The sequence below is a fragment of the Gallus gallus genome, chromosome 18 (genome assembly GCF_016699485.2).
Source record: "Gallus gallus isolate bGalGal1 chromosome 18, bGalGal1.mat.broiler.GRCg7b, whole genome shotgun sequence".
Classification (NCBI taxonomy): Eukaryota; Metazoa; Chordata; class Aves; order Galliformes; family Phasianidae; genus Gallus; species Gallus gallus.
The window spans coordinates 3,687,280-3,703,728 of NC_052549.1; the positions used below are offsets into that span (position 1 = coordinate 3,687,280).

The 16,449-nt window shown below is 48.2% G+C and overlaps 1 long non-coding RNA gene across 2 annotated transcripts; it reads right to left on the bottom strand.

Annotated features, from left to right (window-relative positions):
- Positions 1-5,353: 5,353 nt before the first annotated feature.
- On the bottom strand, positions 5,354-16,281 carry LOC107054734. Of its 2 annotated transcripts, XR_006931745.1 has the most exons (3): positions 9,483-16,281; positions 7,947-9,237; positions 5,354-6,877 (listed from the first exon to the last, which is right to left on the bottom strand). It is a non-coding gene; the product is annotated as an uncharacterized LOC107054734 (long non-coding RNA). The 2 variants fall into 2 exon arrangements; XR_005840657.2 differs by having other exon boundaries at positions 5,354-9,237.
- Positions 16,282-16,449: the final 168 nt, after the last annotated feature.

A 16,449-nucleotide genomic window follows, 5' to 3' on the forward strand; every position in this document is an offset into this window, starting at 1 on the left:
ACAAAGCCCACCCTTCCTGCACCTTTAAGGCAGTGGCACAGCTTCACAGCCCCTCCCAGCAGCTCACAGGTGCCTACAGAGCAAAGCTAATGCAGCACAGCTGTTGCATTAAACTTAGGCTGAAAAAAGCTTGCACACTCTACCTACTTACCTACCTACAATTCATACCTACTCAACAAACTAAAAAAAATACCACTGGCAGTCTTCTGCAGCACTTTACCCAGAGCATTTCAACTTTTATTCCATTGTACCAACTCAACAACACAACAACTTCAGGCACAAATTGAACACACCTGCTCTGCACCTCCACTCCTGGAGACACCCCTGAAGCAAAGGGAGCTCCTGCTGCCCTTATTGCCCTCTCTGCTCTAATTGATGCTGGGCACCAGCAGCTTCCAAATGCCATCAAAGGAATATGGTAGCTGAGAGCATGGCCTGATCTGGAGTGCAGGCTGAGACCCTGCAGAACGCACCTGCAGTGCTGTTAGACTCATGGAAGCAACACTATGTGTTGGTGCTGGGGGACATCCCCTGCGGGGCCACCACCCTGGCACTGCTATGCATGGAGCTTGTTCTTCAGGAGCCTGAGAAACACACTAAGTGCATTAAACCTCAGCCTTTTTTTATAAGGAGTCTTGTTTACCCTACAGCAAGCAGAATGCAGAGGGCTCTGTGCTTTGCCCAGCTCTATGCAGGTAGGCATTTGCATGTGTTGGAATTAGAATCACAGAATATCCCAAGTTGAAAGGGACACATAAGGATTGAGTGCAAAGTGTGCCGCCTAAGCCTTATTCTTGGTCTCTCTTTCCGTATGCTGGGGATGAAGAAGCTTTTTCCACAGTAGACAATGGAGAAAGGTCCTGGAAAGGGGTGCACCACATAATGTCAGTAGCAAATTGTGGTCTGGATCCATTTTCATGCTTACACAGCAGCATCCAGCCCAGACCAAAGCGTGCAGGATAAAATTGGAGGCATGAGTGACACAGAGCTTGGTGGGACAATTGTGTGTTTGTCCTTGGGATGAAAGAAGGAATTCAGTTTGCGCTGTGGCAAAGCCCAGAAAGCACAGTGGGAAGATTTAATGGAAGTTTAATCGTTGATCTGATGGGATTTGCAGGAGGTCCTATAGGGCACAGGAGGACCACAGCTTCCTGCTTCCATCCTGATGGAGCAGTAGATGCCCACTGTACAGCTCTCCCTCCTGACTCCGTTTCCCCACCAAAGCATCCTGGTAATACTTCCCAGGTGCTCGTGGGAAGAGTGAGGCTGGGAAGGGGAAGGAAGTTTGGAATGTCATCACTGAATGCTCCATTTGGACCATGCAAAGAGCAGGCTGCTGTCACCTCTTCCTCGAGGAGTTTTCCTCCTGCCCAAGGAGCTGCCCGCACTCCATCCCAAGGTGGAAAATGCCTGGCATTGTGTCCAGCCCCTGTTTGAAGTGGGAGAGGAGCTACTTTGAATAAGCTTTTTATGGGCCCCATGGCTCTGCTTGACCATAATGTCAGCTTGTAATTAGCAACAGATACCACTTCTGTCACTCGAGATGTTATCATCAGCCGTCTTGCGTTTCAAAGTGAGGAGAGGCATGTAAATTACGGGCAATTTGGGTTCCGAAATGGGCTTTATGGTTTTTTTTTTCTGCAGGGAGAGCAGGAAGCACGGGTGGATTTTGTTAGGGAGGTAGCAGCGGGGTGGGCAGGGGGGAGCCCAGGGCTGCATGGAGCTGCTCAGGGCAGGGCAGCAGGGCAGGGCTGCAGGGCAGCTGAGCAGGGCAGAAGGCAGCACTGGGGGCTCTGCAGGGGCTCATTCATACCCCAAGAGGGGGACAGGGAGAGGAGTCCTCAAAGGCAGCGCAGCCCTGCTCCATACTCAGCACATCACAGGGGCTTTGGCTGGCTCTGTCAGATGGCCCCAGTTCAGCTGAGGCAATATTTTCCCCTTATTGATAGAAAACATTGCCTTCAACTGAAATCTAATTTTCAGAGCGAAGGAAAGGCTTGTGTTCCCCAAAACAGATTTGATTTTCTGCAAGGAAGACAAAACCCCCGAACTCACATTGTTTCCAGCTTTAACTTCAGTTAAAGAAAAAAAAATAAAGGGATCAAAATTAGAGAGAGTAGAATTTGTTGTGGGGTTAATTCTTGGAGATCTGCATGGAAAAAGCCTTTTTCTTGCAGCAGACCCCGTGCGTTTCCCACATCCCTTGGCACTGCTCTGCAGCCTCACAGATCCCGGTGCCAGCGCGGGGATGAGGATTTGATTTCATCTGCAGGAATTGTCGGCTCCTGCTTCGCTTGGCCTCCTGCAGAAGGAGCTGCTCTTTGCTCGGGCTCCCCAGGAAATGAGCTAAAGCAGGATTTGGCCCCACGTTGGCTCGGCAGTGTCAAGTTTTCCCCCTTTATTTGCTGGAGGAATTCAAGCATCACTCCACCGCTCCAATCTTTCTGGCAAATAGCGCAGCCAAAAAGGTTATCTGCCTTCAAACAGAAATAGCTTGTGTTTAGAGAAGAATTAAATTTTGTTCCCTTTAGAGCTGCAACCACATCCTCAGAGCTGTTAACCTGAATGTGAACTTCAGATAATAAAACTCTAACCTCGTCCTCGCCAGTCGGCAGCTACCTTGTGTACTCTCCCACTATCTGCCCCATCGATGGCTCGATAGCACAGCTTGTTTTCTTTTTCAAGGGAAGACAGCTACTAAATCTCCACTCCACTCCCCTTCCCTCTCCTTAGCACTCTGGGGCTTCTCCACAGCTGCAATGCTTTTCCATCGTCCCTGCTCTCAGTTAAATAAACATTATGACACATACTGATTGCTTTAACAAACTTTACTGTTCCACGTCCCCGGCGAAGCACGGTTATCTTTTTACAGGGAACATTCCTTTCCTGTTGCTATGCCTACTTCAGCGCCATCCAGCGCGATAGCCAAGGCTGCTGAGAGGACCCACCATTTCCAACCGCTCCATTTTGCTCATCCCGAAATAGCAGCGCAGCGGCGCAGGGCCAGGACTCGGCAGATGGGAACTGTCAGAGCTCTGTGCCTTCAGCCCAGGCGGGGATCCGGCCCTGCTGCCGGAGCAGGAGCAGATGGAGCTGGGATGGACACGTGGAAGGAGGAGGGTGGCAGTCGAGGCAGATGAAGGATAAAAGGTGCCAGCCCAGCCTGGCGCACGGCTGTCCTCCTCCTCCCTCCGAGGCTGTGCTGGAGTCCTGTAATTTGCAGTTAAATTGCAGTATCCAGAGATATTTCTGGCAAATTGTATTTCATAACCATTCATCACCGCCGTGCATAATTTCTGTCGCGTCACAAGCTGTGTTTTAAGGCTTGCAGGGAGAGGGGAAGCTGCCATTTGGCTTGGCTAGGCCAACAAAGCACTTGGCCAGCGACAGGGGAGCTGGGACTGCTGCCCAAATGGCACCAGGGCATAATGTCCCCATGCCCCTGCTCTCAGAAGTAAGTGGGATTCAGGTTCCACATTGTTTTTCACTTCTAACACAGCAGAGTCTATCACAGAATCATAGGCTGACATGCAGTTTAACCCCCTGCCATGGGCTGGTTGCCCCCCACCAGCTCAGGCTGCCCAGGCCCCATCCAACACGGCCTTGGGCACCTCCAGGAATGGAGCACCCACACTTCTCTGGGCAGCCATCATCCATGGCGTTGTTCAGTGCTGTTAATGACTGCAGGGCGATGTAGGGGTTTTAATGACAAACTCCCCTGAGGGTCAGTGATTTCTCAATTTTCCTCATTTTCACTTCTTTTTGTGGAAACATTTGCTTCTCCCCTCACTACAGGCATTGAGGCCCTGGAACATGTCCAGGGATGGACAACAAAGTTGTGCAGGGTTTGGAGCACAAACCTAATGAGAGGCTGCTGAGGGAACTGGGATGGGTCAGTCTGGAGAATAGGAGGCTCAGAGGAGACCTTATTGCTCTCTTTACCTCCCTGGCAAGAGGTTGTGGTGAGGGGGGGGTCGGCCTCTGCTGCCTGGAAATGATGATAGGATGAGAGGTGATGGCCTCAAGTTGTGCCAGGAGAGTTTCCAGCTGGATATAAAGAAAAATTCCTTCTCAGAAAGAATGGTGAGGTGCTGGCCCAGGCTGCCCAGGGAGGTGGCGGAGTCACCATCCCTGGAGGTGTTCAAGAACCGTGGAGATGGTACTGAGAGACATGGTCAGTGGGCATGGTGGGGATGGGTTGGAATTGGACTTACTGATCTTAGAGAACTTTAACAACCTTTATGATTCTGTGATTGTTGAGACAGTGCAGGTAGGCTTCTCAGACATGTCAGTTATCAAGGGAAAAGCCAAAGCCCTGATTATTTCTGCCTGGTAGAGACCCAGATGCAATAGATCTGGGCAACACAAGTCGATACAGCTGGGGAGGATTTATGGCAGCAAGTCCATTGTACAAGGCAGCTCTTCCTCTCATTATCAGCCAGAGAATTTTGGGTCCCCAGCACATGAGCATGCATTGCCCTTGCAGCTCTCTATCTGAATATTCCTGCACTTCACACACTACAACCCCCAACTACTTTCTCCTTATTGAAAGGACTCTGAGCAATACACCGGATCTAATTAAGATTTCTTCTAATCTTTCCCTTTTTCCCCAACACACTGGGCTGGCTGCGTATGGGAGGGAAGTACAAGGGTGTGAGCAGAGGAAAGGACTCAAGAGGAAGCAGATAACGGGCAGTCCTGTCCCTCCTAGCTCATTTCTGGCAGCCAGCATATTGCCAGGCTGACCCCCCTCACTGGGGGCATTCCCTGCCTTGCCCCATCCCTGCCACTGAGACCACAAAACCCAGTGCTGCATCCATCTCACTAGGCAGGGGTACCCCAACTGGAGGGATCACCATGGGATGAATCCAGAGCTGGGACTGTGTATGGGGAGACATTGCACCCATCCTGCTCCAGTAGATATGGCAATGGCAGATGACATTCCCCATAACGAAACCCAGCAGTGTCAAGGGATGTTGTTGCTGCTGCATTAAAGGACACATCTCCATGCACAGCAGCCCCCCAGGGCAGCACTCAAAGGGAGCAGCGACAGCAGAGAGCAGGACATTTCCAACCCCAGACAGAGAGAGATGGCCGCGTGGATGGAGGAAATGATTCAGAATCTGGAAATATGAGCAGCACAGGCCGCGTGTGCTGCAGCTTGAATGGGCCTCTCTCAACACAGAGTGGTTGGGGTTTTTTTACTGGGACACAGACGGGATTCTTGGAAGCGTGTCAGGAGCGGGCTGAGTGCGTGTGCCAGACTCACATGGAGAAACCTCTTGAGCTGGAAGGCCAGCTGATTGCTTTCCCTTTTTGCAGGTTACACAAGCTGAAGGTTAAAAGAGCCACATTCCTTGCCATCATTTGCTTTTATTAAAGGAATAATGCATATCCACGTTACCGGCAAGTCCTACAGATTGCAGACGTACTGTGGACTATAATAGGATCAGACTGGCCTTCCATGGAAGAAAATTTCAAAGCCTTTTGTGGTCCATCAAACATTCTTTGCTGTAATTCCACTGTTGGTTCCCATTGAGCTGCCAATGGGCACGCTGCTATGTGCCCAGCATGGCACGAGGCAGCCCCCACCCAGACCTGCCAGGATCACATCTCAGCTGGGTAACATGAGACCAAAGCCAGCAGTGAGGCTCCACATGGAGCTGCAGATGTCTGAGCAATCTCAGCTGCTGCTGCAGGAGTTATGGCAGTCACAGCGGGAAGGAGAAGATCCAGCAAGGTCGGTTCCAGACGTCATCACTTTGGGTATCACTTAATTAAACTGAAATGTGATTGAGTTTCCTCCCAGGCAGCCTTTGAGAAATTCATTCATAGGGCATCTGGAGGGGTCCAACACTCCTGGTTGCATGGCATGGGCTGAAGCACTCAGGATAGAAATCGGTTCCCCCCATAACGGTCAGAAGACAGTGCTGAGTTTGTCCCTGAGCTGGCTCTGAACCTGATGCCCAGGAAGGGCCAGATCTGCTCACCTGGGAAATGTATTTCTCCAGACCAGCTCCAATCCTGGTCCTGGAGGCAAACACCTCCCTGCCCCTGTGTCCTCTGGACGAGGATTGGAAGCACCACCTCAATTAATGGGAAGGGAGTCTGCCTTCCTGTTTGTGCAAGAACTGACTTCTCTGAAGGTCTGCCAGTGGTGGGGCTGGATTTAAGAAGAATAAAACACTGGTGAGATGAAGGAGAGCATCAGTGAAGGTCAGCAAGCACTTTGGATTAAAATTTCTCTCCAGATTTATGAGAGGTTTGCACTGTTTAGCCTTCTTTCTCTTGCTGGGTGATTTCTTGCATTCCTGTGGCACTAGAAGCCAAATCCATCCTTGCTCTAAATCCATTTATTTTTCTCCTGAAATTAATTTTGCTCTCACATTTCAAAGAGCAAAGATGGCAGAACAGCAACTAAGCTCTCTGAGGCACAGAAGAGTTGCTCCTGCTGCTACGGTGTAACCACAAACACAGTTTATGCACTCTGCGGGAGGACTGCGGATGCTTTACCTTTGGTTTCCAGCAAGCCCAGCTTGCTTTGAGCCAGCTTCATACTTCTCTTCTTTGGGGGAAATAGAAAAAAAAACCAAAAAAATCAGACCCACATTTCCATACACACCCATTCCCTACCATATTCTTAGGAAAAGTGCATGGTGAGTCTTTACAAATCACTCAGTAATACGTGCAGAACTAGAATGATTTGGTGCTGAGGTGGTGAAAAATTAGCAAACTTGCACCAAGATTGAGCAATAGATGAGATCTTGTCTCTGAAGGAATGACATTATGAATCTGGTAAGGAGAAGGAACAGACTGTTTGTTGGCTTTTCTATCTAGGAAGCAGCAGGCTGCCAGAAGTCTCATATAAATGAAAGTCCTGGAAGAAAGCAGCACAATATGTCAAAGAGAAGGGCTGGTGCTAACCACCACAATCAACAATTGCTGACAGATGAACCTTCCTGAGACCACTGGGTCTGGAGAATTTCTGAGGAGTAAAAAACTTCTGTCCATTACAGAGGCTCTTGCAAAACCCCTACAGAATCCCATTTCCAACTCCTGTGTTCCAGAAATAATTGAAAAACGTCAGAATACTAAGAAAATATCTAAATAATCTCTCTTGATCTTGGGCCCAGCACCAAACCAGTGGGAGGATGCCCAGAACCCAGATGCACAGGGGGTAGGTGGAAAGCACAGTTGCAGTCCCTTCTGCAACCATTCCATCAATGAATGATGGAATCAATTCTTTTCAAATCAATTCAAAGTCAATCAATTCTTCACCCTGGCCAGCCCCAGTGCTAATATCCCCACTGGGCGTCCACTGGGCTTACTTCTTTCTCATAGGAGAGATTCTTACCTTGTGAAGGAGGTAAAGAACAAGGGCAAGAGTCTTTTTTGAAACTGGTATGGATTTTGCTTGGAGGCCATCATCACTACAAGCCCTCAGTTTTAAAATATCTTTACAGGAAAAGATGGCATTCAGTTACATGGTGTTTGTGTAAGCACACAGTGGCTGCTCAAAAATCAGCTCGTGTCCATCCACAAAAGCCTGAAAAATGCTCAGTGTGTTATTCCAATACACCAGTACCTCACAGCTTCCACTGCCTGACACAGTAGCAGATCTGAACACATTTTCCAGCACATAGGGTTTAACTCTGGCCACAGCCCCAAAGCAGCACATTTAATATCCCTTTCAGAACATCGTTAGCATTAACTATTTTTACTTCATATATTCATGGTATTCCTGTAAGTGGATCCCCCTCTGGGCCTTTCTCCAGGCTATCCCCTGAGCACTCACTCAAGTGTACTCAGTGCACTCCCAACCACCATGAAGGGCTGATCCCCAATCCCCTTCACGCGATGCTTGCTGGCCCTTTACTCCACCTGGGGATCAGTGATCACCCTGATCCCAAGTCACCGGGCAGACTCAAAACCCAACACCATCTTACTGAAGCTCCTGAGCTGGAGAAGAACCCAACGGGAAGCAGTGCAGCAGAAAGGAGCTGAGCATCGCTGCAATCACGCACACACACCAAGGCCAAGGGCTCGGCTTGGAGCAGGTGCCCTGTCCCAACACGCAGGGCTGCAGGAGGGCCGTGCCAGCCCTTCTCCACCCCTGCACAGCACTTGGGGGAGAGAAACCTCTGACTGTTTTTTTATCATCATTATTAGGGCAGCTTGCCAGCCTTTCCGTATCACTTTAGAAGTGCAAAACAGCCTAATCTGGATCTCAGGTTCACACCTAGTATTTGAATGATGTTTTGGGACCAAGCCCAGTTCTTAATGTGGAAGGATGTTACCTGGTAGCTCGGGAGTAAGGATCAGTGCTCATACATCATTTCTTTCCACAGGGTTTTCCCATGTGTTTTGTATTAGGAGCTGTCCTGTGCCCTATAGCACTGATTGCAGAAAAGCCTTCTCCCAGGAAGAGCTTCTCACTCAGATTAAGGCATCATCTGCTGTGAGCATCGGTGCTGCAACACTCCCTTTTAGCTCTGGGCTGTAGCTCTGTATTGGGCCAACAAAAATAAAAAGTCCTAAAATGAAAACCTCCAGATGATCTTGGCAGAACCAGCACGTCCATCACAAATGGAAATCACATTTGATATTCCACAATGGCAGGAAACTCACCTGGTTTTATTTAGTCTCCACACAGCTATGTGCTATTGGCACTCCTCCAGTGTATCTCTTTCGAGAGAGACTCTTTTTTTTCCCTAATACTATCTGCTAGTGGCTCTCATTTCTTATCTAAAGCACCCTGCCTGTTTGGTTTGCACGGAGAACCTGCGCTGAATTTTCTGTTTGTCTGTTGTAAAACGTGTGAGGGAACTCCGCAGCTCCTGCATTTACAGCTCTGTTCCCACAGCAAGGTGCTTAAAATAAAGGAATTGGCTCGGGGTGATTGCTTGATATGAGAAAGATTATACAGGCAATGAACATCTGTATCGCAGCTACGGTTGATGGCTCTGAGTGCTGTATCATGTGCCAGGAGATGTCTGCCAAAAAAAATACTCAAAAAAAAATTTTTTTTTCCAACCCAATGTATGCTTATATAAGACTTATCCAGTATGCAAAGAAGCTCATTAAAAAGAGAGAGAGAGAGAGAGAGAGAGAGAGAGAGAGAGAAAGAAAGAAAAGGAAAAAAAAACAGGAGTGTTGAAATAACAGGAAATTATGCAACTGATACCTGAACCTGAGCGTTGCAGATCCTATCCGGAAGCTTCAGCCTCTCACAAAGCCCTGGTAAAATAAAACAAGTTATCCTTCTTTTTTGAAACTGAACTTGTCAGTGCAGAGTCAGACGAAGGCTTTGCACCAGCATGGTCACTGCAGGCAGGGCAGCTGCTGCTTTTAGCTAAAGCTGCATAGATAGAATGGGAATGGAGAGACAAGTCTGGAACAAATCAGCTGTGAGTTTGGGCCAGAAATTTCAGCTGGCCCAGTGAAGATTCATTTCCAAGATAAGTGCACACAATGTGTCCCACCTTGTTATTTCCACTGTTGTTTCCATGATGGACTGAGAGGTGCATCGCTCCAGCTCTCCTTCTGGAAGCTCTGCAGCCCCAACTTCTGCACTGGACTTAACCCGGGACTCCCAGAAATTCACTTAGGAACCCAAGGCAAAGGCACAGAAGCCCGCAGTGAGGAACAGATGAGGGTTACGTGAGCTGAAGCTCACTCTCAGCACACAATGTGGGAGCGTGGTCAGGGCTTGTCCCAACACAGCACCAGGAGCTCAGCCTCACAGCTTCTGACTTGTCACGGGAGATCCCCATCCCAAAGAGCAAAAAACAAAAAATGAATAAAAAGATAAAAAGTTCTCAGGCTCAGATAAGCTTATCTGCCCTTCTCTCCTCGTTGCAGTAACAAGCCCTGGTTATCCACCCTTGCAAGTGGGTTATTCTGCTCTAAGGATCCAGACAGCAAATGGAAGCTGCAGCAGCAGTGAAAAGGTCCAGAACTGTTCATCTTGTCAATTAGTCACGTAACAGGGGAAGGGACAGCAGAGGCAGGACCAGAAGGGATGAGCAAAATGCTCATCCATGTCCTCTGAAAGATGACATCTGCTTTGGTGGAAGAGTCCTCCAGTGGCACGGTGTGAAGATGACTCACAGGTTTGGCCTGCAAAGCCCAATGGAGATTATGGGACCTTTTGCACTGGATTCAACAAGTTAGAAGTTCATCATTTTCCTACTTTAGCCTTAATAAGTAAGCAATACATATAGGGTTATACAGGAACCGGAACCTGCCCTCACCCCAGATCCTGCACTCCCACACTGCCCACCCAACTGCTGGTACACAACCACAACACACTTTCCTCTTTGCAACACAGTTCCCTCTCCACCACCCTTACTGATGGGCACATTCCCAGATCCTGGAGGGAAACAACCCCCATCCTGGGCTGCAGAGCCTCAAAATTGTCTGAAAATTAAAAAAATAATGGATTAACCATTGCCACTACTGCCTTCCCAGGCCCAAAGCCATAGAGACTCATAGACAGCCCCACTGCGGGATCTGGCAATGCCCTCTGGCCTGGTGGGACCTGAGCCCTGGGATCATGAAGGAGCCCTTTGTACCTCTGAAATGCCGTCAGCTTGTGAAACAAAGCTCCGACAGTCCCAAGCTCCTAAATGCCCAAGAAAATGAGTGAGCAGAGAGGCTGGGAGAGTTCCCGAGCACGTCTCAGTGGGCAGAAGCAGGGCTATCTAATCAGATGTGGATGGAGAACAAATAAAAAACAGCTGCTTTTCACCAACTCTTCTCCCAACTGGAAAAAAACACATACATACACAAGAACAAGGGAAGAGGCACTGATGAGCTGTTATCTGAATTTATTGCCAGCATGTGACCCACAGTGGGGTCTTTTTTTTTCCTTCTTCCTTTAATTTACAACCCAGTTTCTCATCATGTCATGACATCACCCAGGGTGATGGATTTCATAAACAGGCACACACATTGCAAGGAAAACAGGACAGCTCTGTAGGTCACGCTGGGCTCTGCACGGCAGCACCCCAGCATGGGTCTCCAGGCGCCCTTTCTTCCAAGAACTCATTCGGCATGGACAGATCCACCCACCTCCTGAGCTTTGCTGGGCTGAGGGCAGCTCGGAGGAGATTTTTGCACACCAGCCTACAAGCCGCGTTGCACCCTTGTGTCCTCTTGCCCCACCCTAACTGCACTTTCCCTCCAAGGAAGCCAGACAGCTCTGCACTCAGAGATGATTTATGCAGTTTTCTTTTGGCAGTAAGATATATCCAACCCTTCAGAGACTGGGTGGAACCACAACTGTCTTCTCCATTCAAGCCCGGGCTGGAGAAGCCCATGGTCATTGTATGCGTGACCAATGCACTCTCCCATCCAGCATCAGCCCGAGGCCAGCAGCACCCACGCAGTGCTCGGGAAGGAGCTGCTGGCTTCCTATACCTAGTGCAAGCAAAATGCTCCAGAATGTTCGGATATTTGTTTGTATCAAAAATGTTTTGGACGCTGCAGCAGCAGTCTGGGAAGATTACTAGTCGATCCAGAATGAACCATTCAGACTGTACCTCCAACAGCTTTACCCACTGTTGTAGCTTGATTACTTGTAAAAATCAATTAAGATTCACAGGAATGGGAGGCAGTCAGAAAAGTAACTTCCCAGGTGTCCGAACACAGTAATAGAAATACAGAAAACTAGCCTTACTATTTTGGAAAGAGCATTTGACAAATGAAAAAACATACTTTCTATTTTTACAAAGAAATGCTCAGCACAGATGGTGGAATGAAAGGAACAAGAATGTCAGCCCCCAGATGTATATGGGTCATTAGGAAATCCAAACAAGCAAACCACTATTGCAATTATTCTCAGCACTCACATTGCCTTCCTTGTCTTCATGAGGCGTCATTACACCACTGTACGGAGGAATAAACTAAGGTTTAAGAGCTGGCCTGCTGTCACAGAAGATAGCAGAGATGACATCCTGGGTCCCCTGAATACTCCTCCTGCTTCTCAGGAACCACAAGAGAAGACCTAGGACATGGGTACACCCTCATTTCAAGATAACATGAGTCTTTGTAGAGGTCAAAAAGTACTTCTGCATCAAGCTTTAAAAGAAACCAAGTGTTCAATAATGAAAGTAAACATGACTTTAAATCTAAGCCTTTCAAGACCCAAGTCTCGTATCTCAAGACTGATGGTGTTATCTGCTCTGAAAATACAGCACTTTCATTTCATACCTCCTGCGTCATATAAGAGTCCTTAATGAAAACAGCCAGAGAGCTGGCCAAACCACTAGGATTGAGACTATTTTCTGAGAGGTCTTCCTTGGGGCTTTTAGCTTCTACTTTATTTTCTCATGCTTATGACAGCAGTCATCTTAACAGACACTGTAAATGACCTCATCATTAAAACATACTGCCATCACAACTGGCTCTTTCCCCATCTGTTAGCATTGGGTGTAAGTTCAAGTTGAACACCCGACCTCTTGGCTCCATGCTGAGATGCTTAGCAAGCCATTGCAGTTAAGGATGCTATGTAATGAGCCAAATCATCCTTCCTGCATCACCAGCACTGTCAATGGAGCTGGGCTAGAGGTTATTCTACTTCAGTGACTTTAGTAGCCTGTTGGAAATGCTCTTAGATGTGATCCTTATATCAATACATGCAATAAAGGTGGAAGAACATTGTGATTGAAGAGTTCTGTCCTCACAGGTCACAATACAGGTAGAAAAACTGTTCATGGACCTGCATACCAGCTGCAGAATTTCTCACCCAGCAGATGATGTACAACTCACATCTAGACAGAGAACAGATGTAGAAAACAAGCTAGGGGAGGAAAGCTTCCACGAGTCTTGTGATAGAGTAAGCAGGCTGAGCCTCTTCACCCAGTCCTTTTGAGAAATAGAATGACTTTGTGGATATTGAGTGTCCTGGCGTTGGTCTCAAGTTTGAGCAGATAACTCCAGAGGACTTCTCAGAAACACAAGCTCTGACATTGTGTTGTTCCCTTCTCTATGCATCCAACTTATAAGCACACCCACCCAACTACTTGGCCCCATTCTCCCAGTAGCCACTGGGCTCTCTGCAGTGACCATAGCCCAGGAGCTCTGAGATAATCTCCTGATGGAAAGGGAGCAGCCTCCTCCAGTCTGGTGGCTGGTTGGAATAATTCTCTCTGTGACTGATGATCAAGATGCTATTATGTACCGAGTGGGAGCAATTTATTCTGTAATGCCTGTGACATTGCTTCAGTGCTTGGCAATTCTGTCTTGTTATCACTGCTGGACAATTTTACAGGCCACTGACAGACCTTCAAACACAGCCATTGCTGTGTGGAAAATCCAATTTGCTTTGGAAATCTCCTGACACAAGGCCTTGTCTTCATGGCCCCTTGGCAAGCCATTTTCAGCACATGCACTGGTTCACGACCCTATGATTTAACAGACATCATGAAATTTTAGCAGCAGAATCCATCACTTTGAAAGAACCCCTAACAAGTTTGTGACCTAAAAGTGAGACCTAATATATTGGCATCTCCACACAAAGGGCTCCTTTACTCTTAAAGTTTGGCTTATTTCCATGCCACTCCCAGGTCAAGTTCAGTAGTAGGGCCCCAGAGTCAATGCACCATTGAGTTGTTCCAGGAAAAGCAAATAGCATCAATGCAAAAATGTAAATGTGCATTTCTCTGAAGCATCCCCTAATGCCAAACAGATAACAAGTTTATGTAGGCACAGAGAAAAGTTCCTATTTGAATAACTGTTTGCTTACAAATTAACCCACAGAACTGTGCCACATGCTGTAAAACAATCTTACATTGCATAGGCTTAAACGGTAGGATGGTATAATAAATGCTATGTTGAGTCACCACATTCCTTGCATTCTTTGACTTCCCATTCTGTCTCAAATGTCAGATATCTCACTGGGGTAACACAAGCAGTAGCGAGGGCTGAAGGTTTGCGTGGGTTTTAATTGTAAAAGCAACATTCTCACAGAGAACGACAAGGTTCACAACCCTGCTCCACAACTTGGACAGGCTGGGAAACTTCAAAATCTTATTATGTTCCCACTGACTAGTTTGGGGTTAGGGCTCCATAGGTCTGGCTGAGGGTCTAAGAACTCTGCAGCACTCATAACCCCAGGAGCCAAGCAGTGCTTCTGCAGTTTACTGCCTTTGCATTATGCATGAGGGGGTCTAGGCATGCCAGCCAACATGGGGCTTCTGCACCTGGGCTGCAAACCATCAACTCATTGCACCAGCCTCACAGCTACTCTCCATTCCTGCTGTCCAATGATAAGGCAGAGTGAGCCTTCACCATTCGGAGGTCATACAGTGACATCTGGGCTTTTAGGTCTTATGGATTCTTGTCTTTCATGCTCTGGTGCTGGAATCCAGACACTTTGCCATTGAAACACCATGGTTATGTGAAGCTGCTTCACCTCTACATCAGAGAGCCTGATGTGGTTCACTTCACGCTTCCGGATAGCAGTGCTTGAGGCCTAAAAAACATGTCACACTATGCACATGCAGCCACAGACAAGCACTGGTTCTTTGTGAGCATGTGAGCACACATTTATGTGCATGTCTGGATTAAGAGGGAGACTACCTAGAGGCAGCAGAGGAGCTGGATTTCCCCTCCCTCACTCTGGAGCATGGGACTGGCTGATGTCTGCTATCATGTCAACCCAGGAGGTGAAGCAAGACCCAAGGTCTCAAGAGGAGATGTGCAGATTTGATGCTTGCAAACAAAGCAGAAAGTCCTGGAGGAGCTGTGCAGCCCTGCTCCCTTCAGCACCCATCCATCCTTCCCCACCACTGGCAAAGAATGGCTGCACCTGCAAGCATTTCCACTCCACTGATGTGTCCCCATGCCTGCAGCAGTGCTGGGGGCAAAAAACGAGCTGGATGCTCCCAAGAGGGATCCCCAGTGCCCCAGGTTCAGCAGCTGCAGCAGGAACCAGGGTGAGGAGGGCAGGGACACAGCACCCTGTGGCCATGGGATGTTGTGGGGGTCACACAGATTCAGGCTCTCCTCCCTCGTCTCCCTTTGTGCAGAGAAGAGGTCTGTGCTGCCATAGCATCCCCCTGGTGCCCCATATCAATATAAGTGAGCCTGGAAAAACCACAAGCAGAGCATATAGATTTAGCATCCAAGGGTTCTTCCCAACCAAGACCAACAGAAAACATCTGTAGGGGAAAGGAATTGTTCATTTACTATCTGAAATGTCAGTAAACCCCAAAAGAAAAGGAACCAAATGCAGCAATTACCCAGGCCTCCTATAGCCCCCACAATAACCAAATAGAGCTAATTTGCACCAACTCAAAGCAGCCTTTTTGTGCTTACTCTAGGCATGGAACAGAAGGATCACAAAGGAAAGCCACTCCCACCATCTCCTCATGTTTTTTTTTTTAATATGGGAGTTGAGGCTAACGAACCCCTTGCAGGAAGAAACCCAGCCAGGAGGGCAGTAGCTTTAAAACTTTAATCCTTTCAAGCAAATACAGAATACATGTGATTCAGCTGGAGAATGAATCAGAGGTGATTCCCAGACAACCCTCATTTCATAATGAAGGTCAATGCAACTTTCTCCGCTCCACCCCCCTTTACCTGCTGCCATCCATCTCTAGTTTTTGAAGCTGACCCAGGGCTGGCCAGGGCTTCATTAGCTCAAACCCATGCAGCCTGCTTCCATCATCAACACTGAGCCACAGGGCCAGCTGGAAACCAGAAAAAATTTGTTCAGTCATTTCTGAAAGCCAAGCAAACCATGATGGTATCACTTTCTCACAGGGTTTCACTGTCAGAGCACCTGGTTCCACTGCCCCAGTAGTAAAGTGATCAGAGATGCCTTGGTGAGCTGTAAGGCTGCACTCACACTTCATTACCCAAAATAAAGGGTTTCTTTTTAGAAAAGCTGACAAAGCTATAGTACGCTGGAAAGGCCTGATGGAGAAGTGTCCCAGCACTGTAGTTCTGACTACCCCCCCACCTGGGTGGGTGTTCGGGGCACCCAACAACAACAGCGTGATGTTCCACTCTCTAAACCAAATAGCTTTCAGTTTTTGCAGCTTCTGAGCTGAAGCACAGCCAGCCCCTGAGTTCAGCCTCCACCATCCCTATAAACTGTGCTGAAAAGCTCTTCCCATTCTTCGAACATTAGGCTGGAAGCTTGGTCCTCTGCTCACAGCTCCTGCACCTGCAGATCTGAGCAGGGCTCAGGACCCACAGTGCTCAGCATGCAGTCCCACTCTCAATAGCTTTTGCACTACATAAACAGGATAAATAGAGGGGAAGGGAGGCTCAGGGAAAGGAAGCAATGTGTCCCCGAGTCAGCTAGAAACAGATTGCAGGTCTGTCCTCCAGACTCGCTCTGCTTCTCTGCCTTAAAGTGCTGTCCTGAGCTGTCACCTCTTCCCACCCCCACACCCCCCCGCCCAGGCCCCAGCACTAAAGTATATAAGCAACAAGCCC